General features: G+C 43.7%; 2 long non-coding RNA genes across 2 annotated transcripts in view; one reads left to right on the top strand and one right to left on the bottom strand.

Moving 5' to 3' along the window:
- LOC106697213 overlaps positions 1-25,277 on the top strand; it is a 130,307-nt gene that overhangs the window by 62,184 nt on the left and 42,846 nt on the right. The window lies entirely within an intron of this gene.
- Positions 20,151-23,672, bottom strand: LOC111826096. Its single transcript, XR_002829346.1, has 3 exons — positions 23,058-23,672; positions 21,224-21,699; positions 20,151-20,544 (listed from the first exon to the last, which is right to left on the bottom strand). It is a non-coding gene; the product is annotated as an uncharacterized LOC111826096 (long non-coding RNA).

Below are 25,277 nucleotides of genomic sequence, written 5' to 3'. Positions count from 1 at the left end.
TTTTCTGGAGAAGAGCATTATTGACACAGAGGACAGCACGTGCAAAGGTCCTGAGGCAGGAGTAAGCCTGGCAAAGTAACCGGTGTGACTGGAGCTAAATGAGGGAGAAGGAAATCAATAGGAGGTAAGATGAGAGAGCTAATGGGAGGGGGAGGAGGTTATATAGATCTCAGTAAGGACTTTTTGTTTTTTTGCTGAATGAGTGATAGGATTTCATTAGAAATTGTGTATTTGAGAGTGTTTGTGACTGTATGTGCATGAGTGTATGTGGGTACACATGTCTAGGAGGCTTGTAGCTAGGATAAAGCTGAAAAGGTAAACTGGGGCTAAATCTTGCCAGACCAAGGATCACACTGGCTCTCCACCATGTGCCAGCTTTGTGAATTGGGATCACTGGCCTCAGGTTCGCCATCTATAAAATGGAGATCATAATGGCATCTATTCTCTTGTATTTTGCAGGGAATAAAAGAGAACGTTTATGTGAAATGCTTAGCACAGTGCTTAAATCATAGCTGAGCTTTAAATAAATGTTAACTCTTACCTTTTTTTCATAGATTCTGAGACACATCCTGAAACTGAGTCTTACAATTATAATTGCCAGCCTTTTTTCTTTCTTAGAGACAAACAGAGCATCTTAGATTTGATGAAATTGGTGTTAATGCTTACTAGAATACACCCTAGTCAGTGACTTCAGCAAACACAAATTTACACACAATAGTGTGAGTAACTTTTTAGTGTTTTGTTTGAATAACTTGAATAGGTCCAAAAGATACCACTTGTATTAGCAATTGTGTCAATGAGTCTATTCAATAATAATAACAATAATAATACTTTAAAAAATATTCCAAAATGCCACCCTTTTATTCATTTATGGGGCTTCCTTCTAAATAATGTAAATTGATGGCATTTTTCACACCTACAAAATGAATATTTTTTTAGGCATATGATGGCAGCCAACTATTATCTGGATCTATTGAGGGTGGTATAATGGCCTTTGGTTGCAGCAAGAGGGATTGCAAGTTAGAGAGAAAGGAGGACAGGATGAAAGTGCAGATAGAACTACTACTGGTGGGTGCCCCTTGTCCCTACTCTGAGCTGACCTGATGCTAATTAAGAGTCCCGGGAGACTCTTAGCAGTGTCTGCTGTAAGGATGCTGCCAAAGATATATCCATCACATTACTCAGCATCCCTTTTATGAGGATTCTTCAGAAAAAGAATCCTGCTTTTGTTCAACTAATTATTCAACAAATATTCATTGAGGCTTCTCTGTCCTAGGAGGTACAAACCAGGTCCTTGCACCCATGGACCTTCTATAATGGGAGGACTACACAATAAACAAATTTATTAAATAAGTCAATTACACTTTTTTCTTATCGTGATTAGGTGCTATGAAAATAAGATTAGACCGGGCAAAGCCATCCCACATTGGGATTGGGGGGAGGGAGTTCACCTTCCATTAGGCAATCAGAGACTGCTGCTCCGAGGATGGGACTTAGAGCTGAGACCTGAATGACAAGAACAAGGTAGACATGGGAAGGTCTGAGGAAAGGGCATTCTGGGAAGAAGAAAAGGATGGTGCACAGGTTTTGAGTCAGGAATGACCTTGGTGTGCTCAAGGCACAATGATCAGTGTGCTGCCGTGGGGTGAGGAAGCAGGGAGGTGTGAGCTGCTGAGATTGAAGGCCCTGGAGGGACCTGGGGAACAAGCTTTCTAGGTGGAGGGGAAGCTGCTAGAGCTTAGAGACTCACCTGGGCTGCTCTGCTACACTTATCTATGGACCCCACGAACTGGGTATCTTACCCCATTTCCCATTCTCATCCACTGCTCAAAAGTCTAGGGCCAACCTTGTAACCTTTGGTTAACCTGGAATCCTGCATTTTGTATTAACTTCATTCCTGGAACCATCTTGTGCTGAACTCTCTGTGTCCTTTTTCTTTCTCGCTAAGACTTCTCAGTGTACCTAATCCTGCTTCATGTTACCTTTCAGGCAAGTCACTTCAGATCTTTTTGATGAAGGTGGGTGTACAATAGGTACATGCAGGAACAGGATAGATTTTTATCTACCCAGGTGAACTCAGGTTGGCTCCTCTGTCTATGGCTTTCTGCTCCTTGGGTTTTAGTATGTGGCTGTGGGTTTGGAAGGGATACAGTTGGCTCTCATTATTTGCAGTAGTTATGTCCTGTAAAGTTGTAAACACTGAACTGATGAATATTGAACCATTGTTCCAAGGGAGAAACAGGGTTAGGTGGTGGAGCTTCTGGTCACAACATTTTAATGAACCAAACAATACATCACATTGCTTTATGTGCATTTCTGTTTAAAGACACCTTTGCAGTATATATTGTTGATTCCCATTAACATTGAACTCACAGCCAACAGCACTGTGACTCATGCCTGAACCTAGCTTATTGAACATATGTATTTCCTCCCTAAGACACATCTCAGCCTTCTTGTGCTTGGGAACACAAGAAAGCACTCTAGCACTAGGTTGGGGACCATTTTAAACAGTGAAATTATTGAAAGAAAGCACAAAAATGTTAAAAATCTGGCACCAAATAGACTGGAAAAAGGACCCTAGTTTATAGTATGAGAGCTGGAACAAAAGGGCAGAGCATGCCTAATTCAACCTTAGCTGGTAACAAGCATGTTCAGAGATTCAAATTTTTCTCCACTCAGCATGTGTCTGTGAATAACCAAGACCATGCCACTAGTATTGCTTTGGGGGTTACAGATACATTTTAGTGAGTAGGCAAATTTGCAAATACAGAATTCACAAATAATAAGGATTGACTGTATTTTTAAAAAATCTTGTTACCTTCGAAGTAGACCAGTGTAATCCCAGTACTGTGACATATTCCAGTAAGACTGAGAGCTTTTTATTCCTTCATTGGATTTATAAGACCCTCAAGTAGAGTCATCCTTGAGGCATATTCACCCCAATGTGAAAAATTCGATTCATAGTTCAAGTTTCTATATACCAAGGGGCTGAGTGGTTCAGGCCCTGTAGGACTGGTGTGCAGAGATTATTTTCACTGCTTAAAACAGTCTACACTATTGGGAACATTTGGCAGATGAATTTGAAAACTTGTTCCTCACTGGCTTTTCCTAAGGAAGTTAAGGAACCAGAAGGTGTGATCAAAGTGGTCTGTTGGATCAGAAATTCCTTGAAGCTCTGTGGTCAAGAGGAAAGTAAAAAACTCCAGCCTCTTATGCAGAAAGGACTCTCATTCTGCTGCAAGGCTGGACCTCATACGCAGGTGGTCTCAAGATGGCTGTCCAGATGGGGTGGAGAGGAGGAACAGGAAGCAAGAACTGAGCTCTTCAGACTGTTTCCTCTTCTTGATCTTCCCTTGGTCTGTGTTTGTGGTTGCCATTAGTTTCCTAGGTATCAGTCTCAGATCTTCAATCATCCTTGGTGCCCCTTTCCCTCTACCCCATAGATAGCCAAGTATAACTGTTCTTTCTCTTGAATCTGGATTCTGCTTTCTATGTCTACAGACACGATATTATTCCATGCCTTCATTAACACTCTCCAAACTTATTGCCACAGTTTACATAGGCATAGATGCCTAATGTTTTTCTCCACCTCTAGCCTCAGTTCCCTTCAAGCCCAATGTTTTCTCAAAATACCCCCTTACTCAAAAGCCTTCTGTGACTCTTCATATCTACTGATTTGATGGATATTTGATGAATATGAAACACCTCTGACTTCGAACTCATCTACCTCCATTCATAGTTCTCCCCAAAGTGATTCCAGATGCGTGTCTAGTCTCATCTATCATGATTCTTCGACATGTGTTCATATACTCTAGGCAAACTATCTTCCTTGCTAGTTTCAAAACATGACTAAATATTCCAACCCCATTACTCATCTTGTACTTTTCACCAGATATAACTTCTTTCTATATCTATTGTTTAAAACTAGAAACAGCATTAATGACATGTTTTTTAATTCTCCCCAAATAGGAGAAGTTTCTGCTCCCCAGACCCCCAGAGCAGTTTGCTTTTGTCTCTAGTGGAATTTTACGTTTTGCTTTATCTTAATTATTTTTGTTTATATATTTCTTACCATTAGTTCTCATTAATAAAACATCCCCTCTCTCATAATCCTTAAAGGAGACCTTGCACAGAATAGGTACTCAATAAATATTTATGGAACCTGGAGGATAGTTTTAACTATCCTATGGTAATTTGGTAGCCGCCTCTCTAGGAAGGAAAGGAGAAAGAGGGAGAGGGATGCCATCAGGAGATTATACCTAAAGAGATATAAGACAGCTCCAGATAAAAACTGGAATGGCCCTGGCGGGTGGCTTGGTTGGTTAGAGCATTATCCCATACACCAAAAGGTTGCGGGTTTGATTCCCAGTCAGGGCACATAATCTAGTTAGGTTCGATCCCTGGTTGGGGTGCATACAGGAGGCAACTGATTGATGTTTCTCTCTCACATAGATGCTTACCTCTCTCCCTTCCTCTCTCTCTCTAAAACCAATAAAACACATCCTCAGGTGAGGATTAAAAAACTAAAAAAACTGGAGACTGTACTCCACATCCCATATTTGTAAGAGGCCACAGACACATCTTAGAATTCCAGAGAAATATAAATTAATTTCACAAACTCCGGAATGTAGTGTCAAAAAGAACTGGAAATATCAGGAATTTCCATCAAAACTTAGCTTGAACTGTTGTGGGCATCCCAGAGTTTGTGTTCTCTACAGACCTTGGCTCAGTTGTGATTCCAGGTGTGACTACAGTCCCCTGGTCATCTCTAGTCCTTGGCAGAACCAAACGGGAGGCTTTGAGGAAATACACAGGCTAGAAACCTTGTGGTGACCACTCTGTTCTTCCCTCTTCAAACTACCATCTTAAAAAAAAAAAGAACACTTAAGGTGAGTATGTGTTTAGGGGATGGACAGAGGAGGTTTGTTTATGGGTTCTCCCTAGGATAGTGGACAAAGATAAAGGCCAGAGATTATTCTACAGACAATAAAGTAGCATGTCTGTTTTACTTTAAGATAGCTATATTTCTCTAATTCTAATGTTCACCTGAGGCAAAAGTTTCCATTCACTTACTCCATAAATAGTAATTGAGTGCCGGTTAGGTGCAGGCACTTTTCTGGGCATCGAGACACACTATTGACATTACAAGAACCTTCTCTCTCCAAGATGATCTGGGCCATCTGCCTATGGTGACCACAAACCTGTCAAGGTTCCCTAATGCCCTGAACTTGGTGGTTCCCTCTTACATATGAGACAGTCGTACTCAGTGAGCTGTTTGTCTGGATAGCTTCCTCTGCCCCCATAAGAGTTACCCAAATAGTTTATGGAATTGAAGGAAGTCTCCTGAGATATAAGACTTAATACCCTGGTAATACCCTTGCATGGATCCCAGGAGAGAGTGTGAATTTGCCAGTAGGATGGCTCCTAGAACAATTAAAAAAGTGATGGTCCACATAGAGAGAAGCCGGAATGCCAGAATTATGTAACTCTCACATAATAAGATTGTGAGTACTGAAATCAATTATGCCAGTGGTAGACAGTGGATGAAGGGATCAAAAGGCTATGGGAATGGTCATGTGCCAGTGGTAGACAGTGGATGAAGGGATCAAAAGGCTATGGGAATGGCCATGTGGCAGTCAATATGCTAGGTATGGCCAGATGATCCACTGAATGCTTGTGTTTCAGAGCAGGAAAAGATTTGGATATTAGTTCTTGACTGGTGCAACACTGCTATTTAAATGTCTGATAGAGCCCAGCCGGCGTGACTCAGTGGTTGAGCATCGACCTATGAACCAGGAGATCACAGTTCAGTTCCCGGTTGGGGCACATGCCTAGGTTGCGGGCTCGATTCCCAGTGTGGGGTGTGCGGGAGGTAGCCGATCAATGATTCTCTCTCATTATTGATGTTTCTATCTCCCTCTCTCCTTCTCCCTTCCTCTCTGCAATCAACGAAAATATATTTTAAAAAGAAAAAAACATAAATGTCTGATTGAGGGAGCTGCCTGTGGCTAATTCCACAATGGCTTGGGCCACTTCCAATCCACTGTGAGCCCTCATTGCAAACTTTACAGGAGCCCATGTGTACATTTTTTAAGTCCTCATGTCTGTCTTCTATACCCTCCTCCCCCACTAAAAAGTGGAGAGTGCATTTCTTCTTCATTATTTTGCCTTTTCACACTCCTCCTCACATCTGCTTCTGCCACAACTGGCAACAGAAGTGCTGACCAGTCATGGGAAAGGCTTTCTTGGGGACATGCAGCAGCAGGAAGTACAGGAAATCTCATGAGGTGGTCTGTTCTTGAACACTTGTCAGCCTTATTCTGCAGATTCATGAGGTATAGGGAAGCATTCAAGTTCCTGCAGAGGTAACTGGAACAGGGTCCCAGTTCTCAACTGTCTGAAGTTCACCCATAACCAGCAAAATGACCACAGGGCACACGTTAGACTCCAGCCTGTGACCACGGAGCTATAGGGTGAGATACTTATCATTCTAACGTCCAGAGAGCCCAGCAGTTAGCACCGGCACTGGAAGGCCTCGAGCGGGGCTTTCTCTGCAAGCGCTGTCATGTGCTGGCTCCTGGCAAGACGTTGCTGTGGAGTCCTGGGGGAAGGGATGGTGGCCTGCTTTTGTGAGGCAACAAAGTAGCTGCTTCTAAGGGGAACACAGGGCAGTCTGGGTCATAGATCAGAGCTGACTTCTGTAGAAGACTCAGGATGGAGCCTGTGACTGCTCTTTGCATTTCTGGACAATTTAGCTAACTGGTCACTCACAAATGTAAACTTGGATGAAGAAGATTGTCCCAAGCCAGCAAACTTGTGAAAGTTTCATCACTTATTGAGAGCAAGAATGAGAGAGAGAGAGAGAGAGAGAGAGAGAGAGAGAGAGAGAGAGAGAGAAAGGGAGGGAGGAAGGGAGGGAGGGAAGAGCCTTTCTTTGGCAAGTGTTGTTTCCTGGTACAGCAAGCTCCGTTCTTAGAAATGGTTGGGCTTCAATACAGAAAGACTGGCCCCGCCTGATCCTCTGGTGCACACCTGGAGAGCTGGAAATTCTGAGATGGTTGGCTCTTCTCACATATACCAAAACCATTGGGCCAGGCACAGCCCCTACCTTACAAAAAGCACCTGATGGATCCAGTGGCTGACTTTTTTAAAAAAGCATAAATGGCAGGTAAACCCAATTGGAGGAAGGATGAGAAGCAGGTCAAAATATGGCCAGAGACCAGAGATGGGCCCTGGACCAACCATTACCCATCATGAGCCCAGGATTCCAAAAACTCCCTCTGCCACTTGCGTCTGAAGGGGAACCTTCTCCAGGCTGAAAACGTGATGAGCAGAGCTGGGCATTATCAGAAGATGACAGCCTGGAACGGTGGTCCCAACATTGTGGTCAGTTGAAGATTATCATCTGACTTACTCACTGGACATACCGATAAGGCCCTCGACCTTGTGGCAGGGGTACTTTGAAATGGACCACTGTATAATTAAGTTCTGAGGGTGTTTAATCAAGGGACCTAAAACAGATACATGGATGCAGAAGGGTTTAGGGAATTGAAGGAAGTCTCCTGAGATATAAGACTTAACACCCTGGTAATACCCTGACATGGGTCCCAGGAGAGAGTGTGAACTTGCTAGTAGGATGGCTCCTAGGACAATAAAAAAGGTGATGGTCCACATAGAGAGAAGCCGGAATGCCAGAATTACAGTAGTAGACAGTGGATGAAGGGATCAAAGGCTGTGGGAATGGTCATGTGGCAGTGAATATGCTAGGTATGGCCAGATGATCCACTGGATGCTTATGTTTCACAGGAGTGCCCAAAGGACAGTAGCAGAAATTGCTACAGACCTTGGCTTGCTTATAGCAATAGGGGTAGGACCCTGAAGTAATGAAGGCCAGGAGGCAGCCCTTAACTGCCAGTCAAGAGGTTATAATTATTGAAAAGACTGGTGAGGTCAGGGTGAGACCTAAGGAGGCCTGATTTGTAGAGTTATGGGAACACTTAATAGAACATCGGGTTCCCAGGAGAAAGTAGATGAGATGCTGATCATGGTATTACTCAACTTGAATCAGCAGGAAGAAAGTGAAGATGGATGATGGGAGATGAAGTGTATTTGAGAGGAGGGTGGTCATCAAATACAATCACCATCCCTTGCACAGATTCTAGATGTGGGCCAATATTCACCCTGGGACGCTGTCTGATGAGGTGGCTGGGTCTCCAAGCAACAGCCAGGGGGACCCTGCAACACCATGACAGGTGAACAGGCTATTTTTCTAGTTCTTTTCCAAAAGGAACTATGGCTATTTATTTGGATCTCTATATACAGGGCAAAGGAAGATATCCAGATATTTTGAGGACTGTTGGGCACAGGGTCTGAACTGACATTGCTATCCAGAGGCCTGCAGTATACTGGGGCCTATGAGGGTAATTTAGGAAACTACTTTTCATATTAAAATCTTCATGATTAATGTCTATTTATTTATTATTTGGTTAGTATCACTATCTCAATAGCAAACAACAAAGAGAAGTGCAAATAGGTAACCTCAGTCTCCCAGATTATAGACAGGTGGGGCAAAAGTAGGTTTACAGTTGTTTGCATAGAAAATAATACAATAATTAATAAGTAACATTATAAGAATAAATATGTGTTTCATGTACTCACAACGGTAAACCTACTTTTGCCCCACCCTGTACAGGGGTAGTAGTACTTTATATGACCAGTGTCAAATCTTATACTATGAAAATACCCATTTCAAAGCCCAGGAAAAAGCCAGTGATTTCAGTACTCACGATCCCAAAAGCAGAACTGTCCTCAGAGGGCTGTTGCTAGCATGGAATGAGAGAGCAAATAATGAAAATACTTTGTAAACCATGAGGCCCTACACATGGGTGGGTGCTGATGATGATAGTGGTAGTTACAGAGATGATGGTGATACAGACCAGTTTGTTAACCTTGAATAACCATTTCCCTTGCATGCTTCTCTCTAGATAGTTTGCTAGAAGCTTTGTCATGCATGTCTCTTGTTCAACCAGGTCCCTCCTCCCTCACAATCTCAGTGGGTTCCACTCTATGGACCATAGATGTCAACACTGGCCTGTCCCACATAATGTGCGTCAACATTAGTCAAAGGGTGGAGTATAGAAAAGAAGGGGCATGACAGCGAGGAAGATCTGTCTAATGATCCCCAGGAAAGCGTCATAAATCTCTTGTCCTTACACCACACGGACTGCTCACTTTCTAATGGCTAAACTCTCCTGAGACAGTTACGTAGAAGTTTCCACTTTGGTGGGGAAGGCAGACATAGTAAAACATTGTAAAAGTACACATAAGTATCCCAGGTTCTCAGAGCACACAGCTACAATTTCATTTTGGTTGGAAGATAAAAAGACTTTATGGAGGAATTAGAAGTGAGGACAAATTGAAAAAAAAGAATAAAAGTTAAACAAATGCGAGAGGTTTATTAATCTTTCCAAGTGTTGTTGTTGTTGTTTGTTTTGTTTGTTTTTTAGAGGAGAAAAGTATTAGTATCCTTGTCTCAGTGCTTCTTCCATATCTATTATAGCCCTTATTCTGGCAGTTGAAAACTTCTTCCTCTAACATTTGGGGATTTTTTTTTCCTCCAGAGAGCCATTCCATCTGCCTATTGATACTGGTTGATACATCTTTGACCAAAACAACTGTGTATAGGAAAAAAAAATCTCAGTTCTTCAGGATCAGGGCAGGAAGTTAAAGGTAATAAATCTGACCCTTTCCCAAGCCATGGCCAGGAGGCATGTCCATTGAGTCATCTCAGCCTTGTGGAACTCTATCAATGACAATACCTCTCTTTAGAAGGACAGGGGAGAGTTTGTAAGAACTCTTACAACTCACTGTGGGACCATTATCTGTAAGAGTGGGACCATTATTTGCCCCATCTGTCCTCATCACAGCACTTGAACTTTGTTGTTTGCTTTTAAACTCTGGAGACCTACCCAAATGCTATTGTGTTTCATCTTGCTGGCTTCATCCACCCTGTGTGTTCTAGCCACTAGTGTCTGGTACTTCAGTCACAGCCCAGTTTCTCATGAGAGTTTTGGGGGACAAAAGTAGACGTTCTTCATATTGACACTTCTGATGGGAAGATCAAGCAGAAGTACAGGAGTGTAACTAGAAAGGCTCAAGAGAAAGCTCTGTGTGTGAGCAGATCCCAGTGTCATGGGCTGCACTGGGTGGAGGGTGGAGTTCGACCAGAAACCTGGTGAAGGCTTGTCCTCTCCCTGAGCCCCCCTGGCTCACAGCCGAACTAAACGATGGCTCTGTAGAGTCTATCTCCCGTGTGGTCAGTGTGGCCTCTGGTGGCAGACTGCCTTGGCTTTGCAGAGAGTTCATGTGAAGCCAAGACTGGGGACTCACCTGAAATAAGTCAAAGACAAGTTCTCATTCTGTTATGGGCACTTGTGAAGGTAAACTGAGAAAGGAAGTGAGGGGATCAAGTGTGCATGGTTGGGGTCAGAGAGTGAGAGAGTAAAAAAGAGAATGTACAAGGTATCTAGGGGTATTTGGGCCCCTTCACAAGAATGCTGTGAAGTGAGGAGTGTCCTCATGATCCTAAAATGGGTTAAGATGGCCATTTGTTTATCCTATATAAAAATGTCTCTGTCCATACAGTGATCTTCCATAGGAGAGAGCTATACTTGTATTGTGTGTGTATTTTTTAATGTACGTGTATTTTTTAATATATTTTTTATTGATTTTTTACAGAGAGGAAGAGAGAGGGATAGAGAGTTAGAAACATCAATGAGAGAGAAACATCGATCAGCTGCCTCATGCTGGGGATGTGCTCGCAACCCAGGTACATGCCCTTGACTGGAATCGAACCCGGGACCCTTCAGTCCGCAGGCCGACGCTCTATCCGCTGAGCCAAACCGGTCAGGGCAATGTACATGTATTTTTAAGTTAAAGGTGTGTGTGCATTTTTAAAAACGTGCTTTAAATCACCCAGCAAGGTAATATGCACCTTTGCTAAGTCAAAAGATACCTCCTGAGTGCTCCAGGGTAGACTAAATTTAGCAGCCTTTATTAATGCTGTAATGAATGTGAATAACTAAAAATTAATGCTATGCCCTGTGGAAAGTTGGGTCCTCTCCTGAGCTTCTGGAACATTCCATGCCAAGAAACCACCTTGACTTCACCTTCCTAAGAGCCAGGATAAAGGAGTCGGGGCTGTTTCATGTTGGGCAGACTGATTTGGGGGACCAGATTTCATGAAGAAATATAAAACAACAATGACACATTGCTTCAGATTTGCCCAGGACCAATCAAGAGTAAATGAGATGAAACAGCAGCAGAGAGGAAAACTCACTGATGCAATAAACTTGTATCTTTTTTGCCCGCTGGGTGGATGTGGACTCTGTGGGTAGACCTAGTATTAAATAGGGAAAACATCTGTTCCTAAAGGCATGGGGATAGTCAGGTGAACAGACTGAGCGCCCTGAGGTCCTGCTAATGTTCTGTTCCTATCAGGCTGCACATTTTCTTTTCTGCCCTTACTCTGCCTCAGGTGAGGTAACTCCTTTTTTGCAGTAAATGCTGGCAGAGCTTCCTCTGACAGGGCCTTCCCAGAGGTGTACTCTGACACAGAATCCCCCACCACAAGCTCTGTCTGATTTAAGGCATCCTGGACTTTTCTCAGAGTAACAGGCACCAAGAAGACCCTTCCTTCCTGTAGGTAGCAGAAGCCTTTAGTGCCCTACACACATTTAAAAAATGTCAGGCCCTGACCGGTTTGGCTCAGTGGATAGAGCATCGGCCTGTGGACTCAAGGGTCCCAGGTTCGATTCCGATCAAGGGCATGTACCTTGGTTGCGGGAATATCCCCATTAGGGGGTGAGGCAGCTGATCGATGTTTCTCTCTCATCGATGTTTCTAACTCTCTATCCCTTTCCCTTCCTCTCTGTAAAAAAAATCAATAAAATGTATTTTTTAAAAAATGTCAGGAGTCCATCGAGCAACATGAGCTGGGACTTGGGAGAACTTTATCCTGCCCTGGCCTTGTTAACTGGCTGTGAAACAAGGGCAAGTAGCTTAACCTCCCTGGGCCTTGTTCTCATCACCTGTTTCAGGAGTGGTTTTTAACTAGATAATCTGTAAGGTCCTTCCCAATACTGACACTTACAGTTCTATGGTAATCTGTATTTTCCCATGCTACACCCAACTGTGGGCCCAAATAGGGTCCTATCAACACTGTAGTAGTCCCTCCTTATCTGTGGGCAATACATTCTAAGACCCCCAATGGATACTACCTAACTCTATGCATACCATGATTTTTCCTATTCCTTTCACTTAAAAGAAATACCTTAGTGCTTGTCTTTGGCAATCCAAATTGCCAGCATCACTATTCTTGTACTTAGGGACCATAATTAAGTGAAATAAAGGTTACTTGCACATACGCACTGTGATACCACAACAGTTGATCTAATAACCAAGATGGCTAAGTGACTAATGGGCAGGGAGAATATACAACATGAATATACTGGACAAAGGGATGATTCATATTCCGGGCAGCACGGAGTGGGATCACGCTACTCAGAATGGCATGCAATGTAAAACTTACAAACTGTTTACTAGTATTTCTGCCTTTTTTCATTTACTATTTTCAGACCATGGCTACTGCTATAGTAATTGCTGTTCCACTGGCTCCTCCTCCTGTTTCTCTGTGAGATCTCTCCCTCTAGTTGATTTCTGGGGATGCCCAGGGGTCTCGTGCTCCCACATGGCATGCGTTTCCTCCTCTGACGTGCTCTGATGGATGCTCACTGCCTGAGAAGCCTCTGAGGACCACAGCTGCCAGTGCCCTCCATGGTAGTGCTGCCCTCCCCCCGCATGTCCCCAAAGCTCTGTGGAGCGATGCGCTGTTACAGTCTCAAGAAGCCCAAAACGCCACAGCTCGGACACAGAAACAGACGAATGTTCCTCCTTCCCACTTTCAGTTGCCCCATGTTGTCCTGGCATCAGATTTCTCCTTTTCACATCTCCCCCAACTTTGAAAACTGTTGCAGCTTCAGCATGCAGCTTCTCTTTCCCTGAGGCCAAGGCAGGAATCTGCTGCTGCCTGAGGTCCCCACTTCCACTCCTGCCACCTCAATCCCTTTCTGTCACACACACCCAGTCAGGCCTGAATCCCTGCCTTGGGCACTAGGTAGGCTGAAGTGGGGGCCCTGATATGTTCTTCAAAGGAAAAAAAAATAAACAAGTTATAGGAATCCTGAGGCTATTCATCTTAAGGACTATTCGTGGAAGCAGGGAAATTAAACACAGCGTCCTTGAATATATACCCTCCACATCTCAGCTTGGCCTATTGTTTCCTTGATAATGACAAGACACCCATGGGAGTCGGGGAAGGGGCACTGACTGCCGTGCAGCACAATCGCATGGGGCTGTAGCCGGTATCGGGAGGAAATGAGGACAAAGCTGTATTGTCAGGAAGCCTGAAGGGCTGACCCAAACACAGCAGGGCTCCAGAAATTATTGTGGCAAGTGCTTCCTGCATAGCTGCCTGTGGTCGTTCAACCCAGTCCTCGGTCAGACTGGACTGGGAGAAGAAAACTACCTGTCACTGGGCAGAGCTGCCTGGGTGTTGCTATTCATTGAAGGGGAGGAACATACAGAGAAAAACAAGGATAGTGGAGTGAGTCACAGCTCCGGGGAACCCACTGTCTGCCCTCACTCTGTCTCCTCCTCAACGTCCCTTTCCAGGGCTCAAACGTTCTTTGAGCTCTATAGGCCTTTGTCAGCAGGAGAAGACATTGATTTGACTAAACACATATGTTTTTAAAGGAGCTTCTACCTGCTCATTTGATTCACTGGGGGCTCGATGAGGGTAAGAAATCCCAGAGGCAAGGGGAAGGTGAACCAGGATTCTTTAATAGTGAATTGTGGGGCTGGAAAAATTGTCAAAGTGGAATCTAAAATGGGCTCTGTCTTCCATAAGATCCTTGAGCCCTTCTGCTTCTCTTGATAATCACATGGCTATCCCCCACGTAGATTTAAATGCCCTACCTCAGGACATGGAGGCCATTGGTGTGCTTAAGCCACAGTTTGGGCAAAATTAAATTTCTTTGGAATCACAATCTATCAAGCCTTTCTGGTTGAAATGTTTGTGGTATTAGTAAATCAATTCCTTTTTGAAGAGTGTGGGAGCTGTGGAGATAACCTGCAAAGGGAGTAAAGATGAAACAATATGAAATGAGAAAAGGGAAAGAACTTCTGTTAATGAGCTAGTCAGTTCCTAGGTGACAGCTGGCTTGGGGATTCATTTATTCATTCATGTGTGTTTTTATTCATTTATCCATTCATTCAACACCCATTCACGGAACCCCATTATGTGCTAAGCACTATGGTGTTAGGAGTAGATGAGTGAACAAAATAAAAAAGGGTGCCGCTCTCTCAGAGCTTGAAACCTGGCAAGGGAGATGGACTAATAGGAGACAAATAAATTATGTAACTGTAATTATGGTAAGAGTTAGGAAGGAGAAGCACAGGGTGCTATGAAATCAAATAGCAGGGGTGGTGATAGGTCAGAAAATTTCCATGTGGAAAGTTGAGCCCTGAAGGATTAGCCAGATGAAGAGGAGGAGGCTTGGGGGAAATTATCTAAACAGGAAATAACAGCATGAGTGAAGAGAGGCAGGTGAAAAGGAAAATCTCAAAAACAACAACAATGAAACCATCCGTAAAGGGCAAATGGGCAAAACTCATGAAGGGAAGGCAGAACAAAATAAGGACAAATCACAGTGGGACCAAAATCTCCCAAACAGCTGCCAACCGTGGCAGGGGTGTGGGTGCAGAGCCCTCTCCATCCAGCCTGGCTTCCGTCCGTTCCACGTTGATAGCAAAAGACCTTTTTTGCTCAAGTCCTTCATGGTCCAAGATGTTACCCTAAGCCAGATGCATGCCGTGGATTATTTATAAAATTATAAAGAATGACAAATGACAGAGTGGAAGAGTGACAAATGACAGAGTGGCAGAGTTGGAGGTGGGGCTGAAGCCTCTGGTGGGCAGGCAGTGTCTAGGCCAGTGATGGCGAACCGCGAACTCATTTTTTTGGTTGATTTTTCTTTGTTAAATGGCATTTAAATATATAAAATAAATATCACAAATATAAGTCTTTGTTTTACTATGGTTGCAAATATCAAAACATTTCTATATGTGACACGGCACCAGAGTTAAGTTAGGGTTTTTCAAAATGCTGACACGCCGAGCTCAAAAGGTTCGCCATCACTGGCTAGGCACTTGGTGTGCATTATCTCATTTAGCATTCAAATAGCCCTGGGTGGTGGATCGCACACGTTTTATTTCCTCAAGAGGAACTGCAGCTCAGAGAATGTAAATGACTTGCTCAGAGAGGTGAAGGCAGAGATGAACCAGCCTGTTGGTCTGACTCTCATGAATACTGTGCTCCCACAATGCTTTGCAACCTTAGAATAACCTATAGTTATCTGGTCCCTCTTACTGAGGGACTTAGGAGACTCATGTAGGGCTGGGGGATTAGTGGCAAATGTAGAACTAGACTTCTGTTCCCAACTGCTAACCCATACATCTTCCCAGTTTCTTCCTGTTTTATAAACGTAGTAAAAACCCACACTCGTGAGTGATCAGGATGCCAAAACTACACCTAAATTCACCATCATTTTTCTTGAGTTTACACCTTTTTTTCTCCTAAAAACTTTAGTGTTGAAAAATGTAGTGGAAACTTCCTATTTAAAAACAAACAAACAAAAACCAGACTGTTTCATTTTATAATGAGACAATCAGAGTTTATTTTTGAAGTTGGGTTTTTGTATTTTGAACTCTTTTAAAGCAAGGCATACTTATATAAACAACTGATTTGTGCATTTTATATAATATTCTTTAATATTCATTTGATAAAAGGAAAAATCTTAAAGTATATTTAATTAATCAGCTTCTCTAATAATATCTCATATCCAGAATATATCTTAAAGTCATTGAGTCAGTGAGACAACACTGTGGAACAGGACGGTAGAGAGTGGAGACATTGCTCCGTCACAGATGAGCTCTACATTTGTTATTGCAGAGTTGCTTCTAATCAGTTTTAACTTTGAACATACCATTCCACTCTCCTGGCTTTGGATTCTGCATCTGGGAAATGAAGGGATTATATCTGACGGTTTAATGCATGATCCCTTTCAGCTTTGAACTTCAATAAGACAGTGGGTCTTGGAGGCATGCTCACAACTAGCCCACCCTCTCCTTCTGTTCAAAAGCCCTCAGTTATCATTCTCACCTGCAGCTCCCTTAACTTCAATTTCCAGCTCTTCCCTACTGAGTCTTAGAAATACCAAAGGGAAACACTGACATTTTCAATTCCTGGGCCTGAGCGCCCCCTGGGTACAAAGAGGCAAACTGTTGTAACTGTAAAAAACCCATGTAAGCTTGTAACTGTCCTGGGAAGCTGGTCTCTAAGGTCAGCATCAAATCCCTCAACTTCCCTGTGCGTACTCTGAGGCAAGAACGTGGGCTTTTCTGACTTGGGCAAGAAGGGATCTCGGAAGGACAAGGGGGAAAGGGTGGCAAGCTCTGTCACCAAACTGATACTGCAGGGGCTACCTGGGGCTGATCCCTAACAACAGGTATATTGGGAATGGAAAGGGGTGAGCTGGAGGCCTAGCTGATGTGCCTGTGGAAGTACATCAGTGGCTGCAGAGTGAGTGGGGGCTAAAGAGCAGTCACTTGAAACGTATTCTGTTCAACTAAATACATTCACAGAGGACAGTTTTTGAGATCATCAGACATCAATTATTTGTGTTGCTTCCTGTCCCTGTAAATACCATGCATGCTTTTCTACAGAGATTTTCATCTTGTGTACATATCAATTTTGCTGCTTTTCCCCACTTCTTTTACTGTTTTGTATACATACCTCCTACATTCATAGTCCACCATTGTTTTAAACCTGTATGACATGGTTATACCACACTGAGGCACTTTTTGAGAAGTAGTGTATGTGCATGAGCATGAGTACATATATGGTGTTGTGCACTGTGTATGTGTTTTTGTGTGTACTCCTCATGGCAGGCGTTTAAACGCCTGCACAGTCACTGTGGGCCTGCGTGTGTGGCATGCCAGCAGCTCCTGCAGAGACGAGCGTCTGTGGTTATCAGCAGAGGCAGGGCACTCAGGAAGCCATTATCACAGGCACCAGTGTGCTTGTGTGTGCTTTTTTTCTCTGAGATCATATTTTCATTTTCTATTAAAAAAGAAAGAGGACGTAGAAAACATCTCTTGGGTGAATCAGTCAGTCATACTCATTAGGCCCATCCACATCCTCTAATCCTCTTCCAGAAGAGGGGGGAGGCGACACCACCCAAATCCTCCGAATGGCCTTTCCCCCTGTATTCTGGCCCCAGTTCCCTGCTGGACTTGCACACACAGCTCTGCCTCACCCACCCACGTGGCCACACCTCCTCCATGTTCCTCATCATCAGCCTCCTGCCTTCCTGACTTGGATCAGACCCAGAAAAGGAAGACATTTTAGGCCACAGGATTCTCCGTTTAATTTTCTGTTTAAACCCATGATGAATGAATTCCTCTCACACTCACTGAGTAGGCGTGGCCAGGTGCTGGGTTAGGCATGCAAGATTCAGTGACTACTAGTATAATAGTGGTTAAGAGGATGGGCTCTAGCCCTGACCAGTTTGTCTCAGTGGGTAGAGCGTCAGCCTGCGGACTCAAGGGTCCCAGGTTCGATTCCAGTCAAGGGCATGTACCTTGGTTGCAGGCACATCCCCAGTGGGGGTTGTGCAGGAGGCAGCCGATCGATGTTTCTCTCTCATCAATGTTTCTAGCTCTCTATCCCTCTCCCTTCCTCTCTGTAAAAAATCAATAAAATATATTTTTAAAAAAGAGGATGGGCTCTAGAATAAGGTAAAACCTGGTCACCTCCCATCTCTGCTCCTACTCTGTGACCCAGGACACGGCAACTTCAGATGCTCTGGTGCCTCATCTGTAAAATGAGCACTTGCCCCCCTGGACTGCTGTGGGCGAGGTTGGCATGAAGTCCACTGCAGAGTCCCTGGCATGGGATGGTCAGTACATGGGAGCCGTGTGCGCATGGGCTCACTCAAGCTGCATTGCAGCCTCCTTCGGGGGGGAGGTTGGAAAGTGGGGCACCATATTTCCCATACATCTTTGCACTCAGAGTTCAAGATGTAAACTGTCTTCCACCAAGTAGATGAGCTCAGCATGAGAAGTGGAAGGCAGAATCTGCTCCCTTTTTCGTCATTTTAGCTGGTAAGCAAAGCTGTGGAAGTGTGAGGTTTTTCCGCAGTGCTGCTCTAGCGTCCATTCTCCAGCTTCTCAGGCACTGAGAAACAGGGGTTGTAGCAGAGGTGGCCCCGGCTTCTCCATTCTAGCACAGCACCAGAGGGGCTCCGGGCATCGGAACTGCCCTGGTCAGTCATTTCTGTATTGCTTTAGGAGCTGTTTCTGTAGCCCTGGTCTAGAATCTGTTCTTTCAGCCCTTCGACGAACTTGGCAAGCACTTTATTCAAATCCCTTCCTTCTTAATACAAATAAAGCAATTTCTATTTCTTGTACCAAACCCTGATGGATACAACTATTATTATTTGCTAATATATGGAAACATTAAAATAATAGTCATCACATATTGGTTACACCAGTTCAGATTTTTGCAGATGTAATCTAATTCCATCCTCCCAGCAAAATGATAGTCATGAAGGGGCCTAATCAGGGTGTGAACCTAGGTCTTTCTGCCCAATGGCCAGGGGCCTACCTGCTATCCCCTGCTGTTCTTTCTCTGGAGGAGCTCACAGCACAGTGAGCATGGCTCCCATGAGTCTAAGACATGCTGAAAAGAGCTATGGGCCCAGGCCTGTGGAAGCCCAGAAAAGGAGATGGCTAATTATACCTAGGGCTTGGAAGTCCAAGGTGGTGTCTGCTTTCTACCTTGGTCAACAGTCATGACCTCTAGATTCCTTAATATATTCAGGGACCCGCCTCAAATCTGCAGTGGCCTGTTTTTCAAATAATCATTTATTTAGGAACCCCAAATCTGCATGTTTGCAAAGGCAACTTCTGTGTTTGTGTCCAGTTGAGTCATTGCAAGCCCTGAGACATTCAGATTCCTTTATGGGACTCGTTCCTGCTGGCGGCTGGGAAGCTCCGTGAGCCAAGGTTCCAGCCAGCCCGGGGCAAGTGCCTGCACTCATCCTCAGGCAGCTCTCTCCCTGTGTCCCACCAGACTTCTCAACAGCAAGACCTTCTTGCTGAGAATGCCTCATGATTAGAGACCTTGCCTTATCCTGCTCTGATCCACTAGCACAGAGCTGATGCTCAGTGAATGACTGAATGAACAAATGAATGAATGAGTGAAGTGAGTGAGTGGAGCAGCCCCAGCCTGCAGCAGAGAGCTGGATCCTTTCCATCCCATTCTCAGCTTTTCCACCCCTGCTTCTGGTTGCCATCGTTCACATACATACCTGGCTCTCCCTCTTCCCAGCATCTGAAAAACTGGGGTTTGCCTTTACTTGGTGCTTCCTTTAATGTCCATGAAGTGATCTGTCTTTTCATGGATTAAAATAATTTTCCTCCGCTACAATTTAAAAGTTTATGTGCAAATACAAAAGGCTAGGACTCCCAGTGTGTTTCTGAATGCTCTCTTGATGCTGAAACAAGACCTTTGTTCAGCTGAAGGACTCAGGAGAATTCCTGTCTCTAAATGGGAAGTTGCTCTCATTAACTAGTTACTAGTATAGCTTGTCTTCCCTCACCGGGGACCAGGGGACCCTGGGCTACAGAAAAGAAATGTTATTTGCATTGGTCCTCTTCACAGTTTACAACAGACTTTTTTTATTTTTGAAAACTCCAAAAAGCTCCCAACTGATCAAGATAGGCAGAGCAGATATTCCTGTTTCAAAGAAGTAGCTTGAAGCCAGAGTCCCCACAGCCAGTAAGTGGCTGAGTCAGTCTGTGACTCTGAATCAGTTCATTTTCCAACTTTCCTTGGAACGGAATCTTTCCCAGAGCTGCTGGAACAAAGGGCAGGGCATCTCTGTTTGCTCTTGCCCTGCCTACCGCAAGCCTGGAGGAGGAGCTGGCTCCGTTCCCCCAGCTGGACGCGGGAGCAGGAAGCACAAACCACCCGCAGCATCAGCCCAGGGAGCGGTGGAAGCAGGGTTCTGTTGAGGAGTGGGTGCCAGACCCAGGGACCCCGACTTCCTGGCTCTCAGCTCCCTCATTTCCAGGATTCATTCCCACCCCTTAATTTCCACGCGTTGGGACCTGTAAAATGTTATAAATTGGACAAAGAGGAGCTTAATGATGGAGCAATTTTTCTAATTCCTAGCCGTTGGGTGATTGGCTCCTCTCCCTCCACAGTTAGCCCAGCGTCCATGATCACACCCTCAGCAGAGCTCTGGGCAGGCATGCAGGGAACTGTAGCAGATTCTGTTCCCAGGACAACTCTTAGGCGATGTCCGAGAGACAAAGACTACCGTAGATGTGTGCCTCAAACAGTCCTGGGTCACACCGGACCTGAAATACCACAGAAAGGGGGCACATAAAGTCAGGCTTAGAACTTAGGCAGCTTCTAGAACAGCGGTTCTCAACCTGTGGGTCGCGACCCCTTTGGCAGTGGAACGACCCTTTCACAGGGGTCGCCCAAGACCATCCTGCATATCAGATATTTACATTACGATTCAGAACAGTAGCAACATTACAGTTATGAAGTAGCAACGAAAATAATTTGATGGTTGGGTCACAACATGAGGAACTGTATTTAAAGGGCCAGAAGGTTGAGGACCAGTGCTCTAGAAGATGAGATGATAGGAAGGAAGTTACAATGGCGATGATGAAGCACTCTTAAAATACTGATACCAAAAATTGCATGGGTATAGTATTTGACAATTTAAAAAGCTGTCTCATAGACATCATTTCATGTAATTCTCAAAGTAGCAGCCTTGTAAAGTAAGCAGAGCAGACACGGTGATACCAGTTTAGGGTAATAAACCCGAAGCTTGGGGTTGAGGTTCTCTGATCCCAAAAGCAACTCCCTAGTGAAAAATCAGGACCCATGTGACATAAGGTTACACCAATTTAAGCAAAAATTTGTAGTCCAAGTTACCTGATTCTGGTTTTCACTTGTGTATGCAAGAGTTCAGATTCCTGACAATTCCCCCTTGACTAGTTCTGGGGTCATTAAGAGGTTTCTCACCTGTGTTCAAGAACAAGGCCACTCGAGGAAGTTTCGCAGCTGGTGAATGCCCAGTTCTGCTGGGCCCTATGAAGGTCATAAAACTGTGGGCCAATCCCCAGGACCCACCAACACTGCTCTTGTCTCTCGGAGCCGCTCTCTCCCCTGTGACTCCACCAGGCCCAGCAGTTTCTGTCGGTGCCTGTTTCAAGGCTATTTGGTGGTCTGTGGCAGAGTGGGGGACAGTGGCTCCCTCCTTGTGGAATTGCATTGTGTCAGAGGCACCCACAGCAGGGCGATTGTAGGGTCATACAGAGGTTAATTTAAAAACTGTGTCAGTTTTCATGTATCCCCTACCACCCCCATCCCTGATTCCTGGCAACCCCAAATTCCCTAATTACCTGGAGATTCACTGAAGTTGTTTTATCACGAGTTCATTCTTTTTCATCACTGAGTAGTATTTCACAGTATGGATGTGCCACAGTTTAACCATTTGCCTGTTGAAGGACATTTAGATTGTTTCCAAATTTTGACTATTATGAACAAACTGCTAATTTACAGGGTTGTTGGTTTTTTTGTGTGTGAATATAAGTTTCATTTCACTGGGACAAATGTCCAGAGGTGCCATTGCTGGGTTGTGTGGTAGTTGCATGTTTACTGTGATAAGAATTTACCAAACTTTCCTAGAGTGGCTGTATCATTATACATTGCTACCAGCATGTAGGAGTGATCCAGTTTCTCCATATCCTCACCCGCAAGTAAATTTTTGACTGACTGCCCCACTGAATCAGTAGGCATGCCCAGGTAGGTCAGAAGTCCATCAAGGGGCGCAGCTTGAGGTTGTGGAATTTTTTTTTGCCCAGCAGGCTCTTTAATGTCCATGCAAATTTGACTTCTTCTCAGCCTGACCCACCATTTCTTTCCATGTGTCCAGACCTGCCTGAAGCCTCAGCAGTGGCCAGTAGAAACTTTTGGCTCAAGCTACAGGTCCCTCTGCATATAGTGAGATGTTTCATCCCCATGGGCTCTTCTAAGCATCTGCCCTGCCCCATATCCCCTGCTGAAAGGTAGGCCCCAGAGACGAGTTGGGACCCATCCCCCTGACATGAGGGAGGTCCTCTGAATGTTGTGTTCAGACAATCCGCTCCTTTCTCTTGGCATCTATTGTTGTGTCAGGCTCTGTTCTAGGTGCTGCAGATAAAACAATGATCAGACCAGGCCCCTTCTCTTGTGAATCTTATAGTCTATGAAGGGGAAATTGACAGTAAAGAAGCAAGGGAATTTCAGATAGCAGTGAATACTACAAAGACAATACACAGGGGAACGTGAAGAGAGTAAGAAGATGGACTCTCCAAGGAGCTGAGCCTTTTGGTATCAGAATTCCTTCAGGCTTCTTGTTTTAACAAAGCTAGTAATTTTCATCTCTTCCACCAGTGTGTTTTCTGAACCCAATATACCATGGTTAACCTTTGCTATCAATAATTCCTTTTATTTGTTTAAGATCCTTTTATAATTTGTTCTTTGGATTAAAAACACATTTCTCCAAATATGGAATGTATACTACGGATACAGTAAAATACTTCCATTTTTTATTTGGACATCGTATTTCCATGAATATAGTCAAAGATTGTAGTCCTTTGGTAGGCCCCATCTTTGTCCATTTCTTGTTGTGTGTGAGTCAATATTCCCGGGTCCTTTTCAAGTGAATACTGTAAAGTCAAACATCTCACATCCTGTACTAGTTTCAGTGATTTCTGACAGCAGGATTATTTACATAGATTTACATCAAACCCCATCTTGCTAGCCTCAGCCTGTCAGATTTCTGCCACTTGAGTCTGTCATTTAACATACATACCAGGCATCCATCCTTCCCAGCTTCGGGTCATCTGTGGATGTGATCATTTGAGTTCTCAGGCCAAATTTCATACTCAGGTGTTGAAGAGGACAGAACACAGGGGCACGCCTGGCCTTCAGGTTAATGTAGTCCACTGAAGACTACATTATGGGCTTAGTTGCTTAGGGAGTTAGGAAGCTACCTTGGTTTTCCTATCTTGCCCATGAGAGTATTACGAGAGCTTCGGTAAAATGTTTTGCTCAGAGCAATTACCTTATATGACCTGTTGGGTAATACCATCAAAAAAGCAAATGAGAGTTTGATGAGACTTGTTCTAAATGATACCGTGTTGGCATCCAGCTCTTTCGTCCTGTTTACAGTTTTACACCATCTGCCTCAAGCAGTTAGCTTTCGTTTTTTTCTCGTTCTTCCTACTCTGAACACAACTAAAACAAAAATTTCTGTTGTCTTTAGGCTTTTTGCAAGTCTCAGCTTTTTCTTACACTGGTCTTTTGGGGCCTTTTGTTCCATCTTTTGTGCTCATCTTTTTAAAATCTGAGTGTCCTGAACAGCCAAATTGTTAGTTTCCATGTATTATTTTTGGCATGGCTATGCACACATGCACAGCAGGTTGGATGACTTATGACTATATTAATAAAAATGTGATTTAAAAAATAATCTTTCAAGTCCCTTGAGATGTCCTGCCTTTTGGAGTCCTTGGCCATAGACTCAATCTCTCTTTTCTATTTATTTTATGACATCCACTTTCCTAAAGTTTAACACGTGTGACGGATTCTTCCTAGAACTCTCTTTCTTAACCATATGGTCTTTAAAATGGCATCGTTACCTTTCATCAATCTTAAGAGGCCTGGCTAAAAATATGGGCATGGGAGTCAGGTAGACCAGGGTTTTATTGCTAGCTAAGTAACTTTGCACTAGTTAGCCTCTTTAACTGTCAGTTTCCTCCTTTGCATAGGATTCTCAGAGGACTAAAGGAAGTGATGTTTGAGACATGGTGAGCACTCAGTACATGTTAACTTTTATAAAGTTCTCAATAAATGTACACTATCATTTTTTCACTATCATTATTTTTATCACCCTTGTACATTAGGATCAAATACAGAGCATCATTTCCTCAAGATACTTCTTTTGCTTTCTTCAAAAAGGAAAGAATTGACCAGATTATTATTTTTTTTTGAAGTATTAGACTCCCTGGTGTTCAAATCTCTATTGCTATTAAGTATCTTATTGTGTTAGTTTTCTAATCTGTATTTGCAAAATGTCCGCCATGTTCTTAAATGCTTCTATAGTTTTAGCATTCAATTAATCCTCACCCCAAAGTGTCTATTCTCTGCTTCACATATGTCTCTAAAGGTGCAGATAATTCTATTATGCAGGGTGGGCAAAAGTAGGTTTACAGTTGTTTGTATGGAAAATTTATAATGCAATAATTAATAAATAATAATAATACAAGAATAAACTCTGTGTTTCATGTACTCGCAACTATAAACCTCATTTTGCCCCACCCTATATATTGCAAATTTTTAACCTTTGAATTAGTTGTACTTCTTTTGGACACTGGATGCTCTCTTGGGTAATACCTGCCCCAACAATGACACAGAATATGTTCTAGCTTTGAATCACTTTCCAAAAAGTCTAATTCTTTTTTATAAAAGCATGACTTCCTTTTTATAAGAATGATCACCTTCGCCCTAGCTGGTTTGGCTCAGTAGATAGAGCATTGGCCACGGACTAAATGGTCCGGGTTCGATTCTGGTCAAGGGCACTACCTCGTTGCAGGCTGGGTCCCTGTCCCTGGTCGGGGCGTGTGTGGGAGGCAACCAATCGATGTGTCTCTCTCACATTGATGTATCTCACTCTGTGTCTCTTCCCCTCCCTTCCATTCTCTCTAAAATTTAAAAATAAAAATCAACTGAAAAATCTCCTCGGGTGAGGATTAACAACAACAAAAAGGAATGCTCATCTTCACTTTTATTATCTATGCTTAGCTCATATCTGAGGTCATATGTTTTGCTACCAAACCTTTCTCCTCTTGTTTTCTGGAGATCTTCACCACTATTGTTCTTTCTGCTTAACTCCCGAGCTTCCCTTCATATTGAGTTATCAGTTTTATCTGAATCTTTTCTCCCTCCGCATCAAATATTAAGGTAAAGCTCCCTTGATCAGTTTATGAACTTCCTGCCAAATCTCTCTTCCTGTTCTGCCTATTGCCAAGAGCCT

The sequence above is a fragment of the Myotis lucifugus genome, unplaced genomic scaffold (genome assembly GCF_000147115.1).
Source record: "Myotis lucifugus unplaced genomic scaffold, Myoluc2.0 scaffold_54, whole genome shotgun sequence".
Lineage (NCBI taxonomy): Eukaryota > Metazoa > Chordata > Mammalia > Chiroptera > Vespertilionidae > Myotis > Myotis lucifugus.
This window is presented reverse-complemented; position numbering and strand designations above follow the sequence as displayed.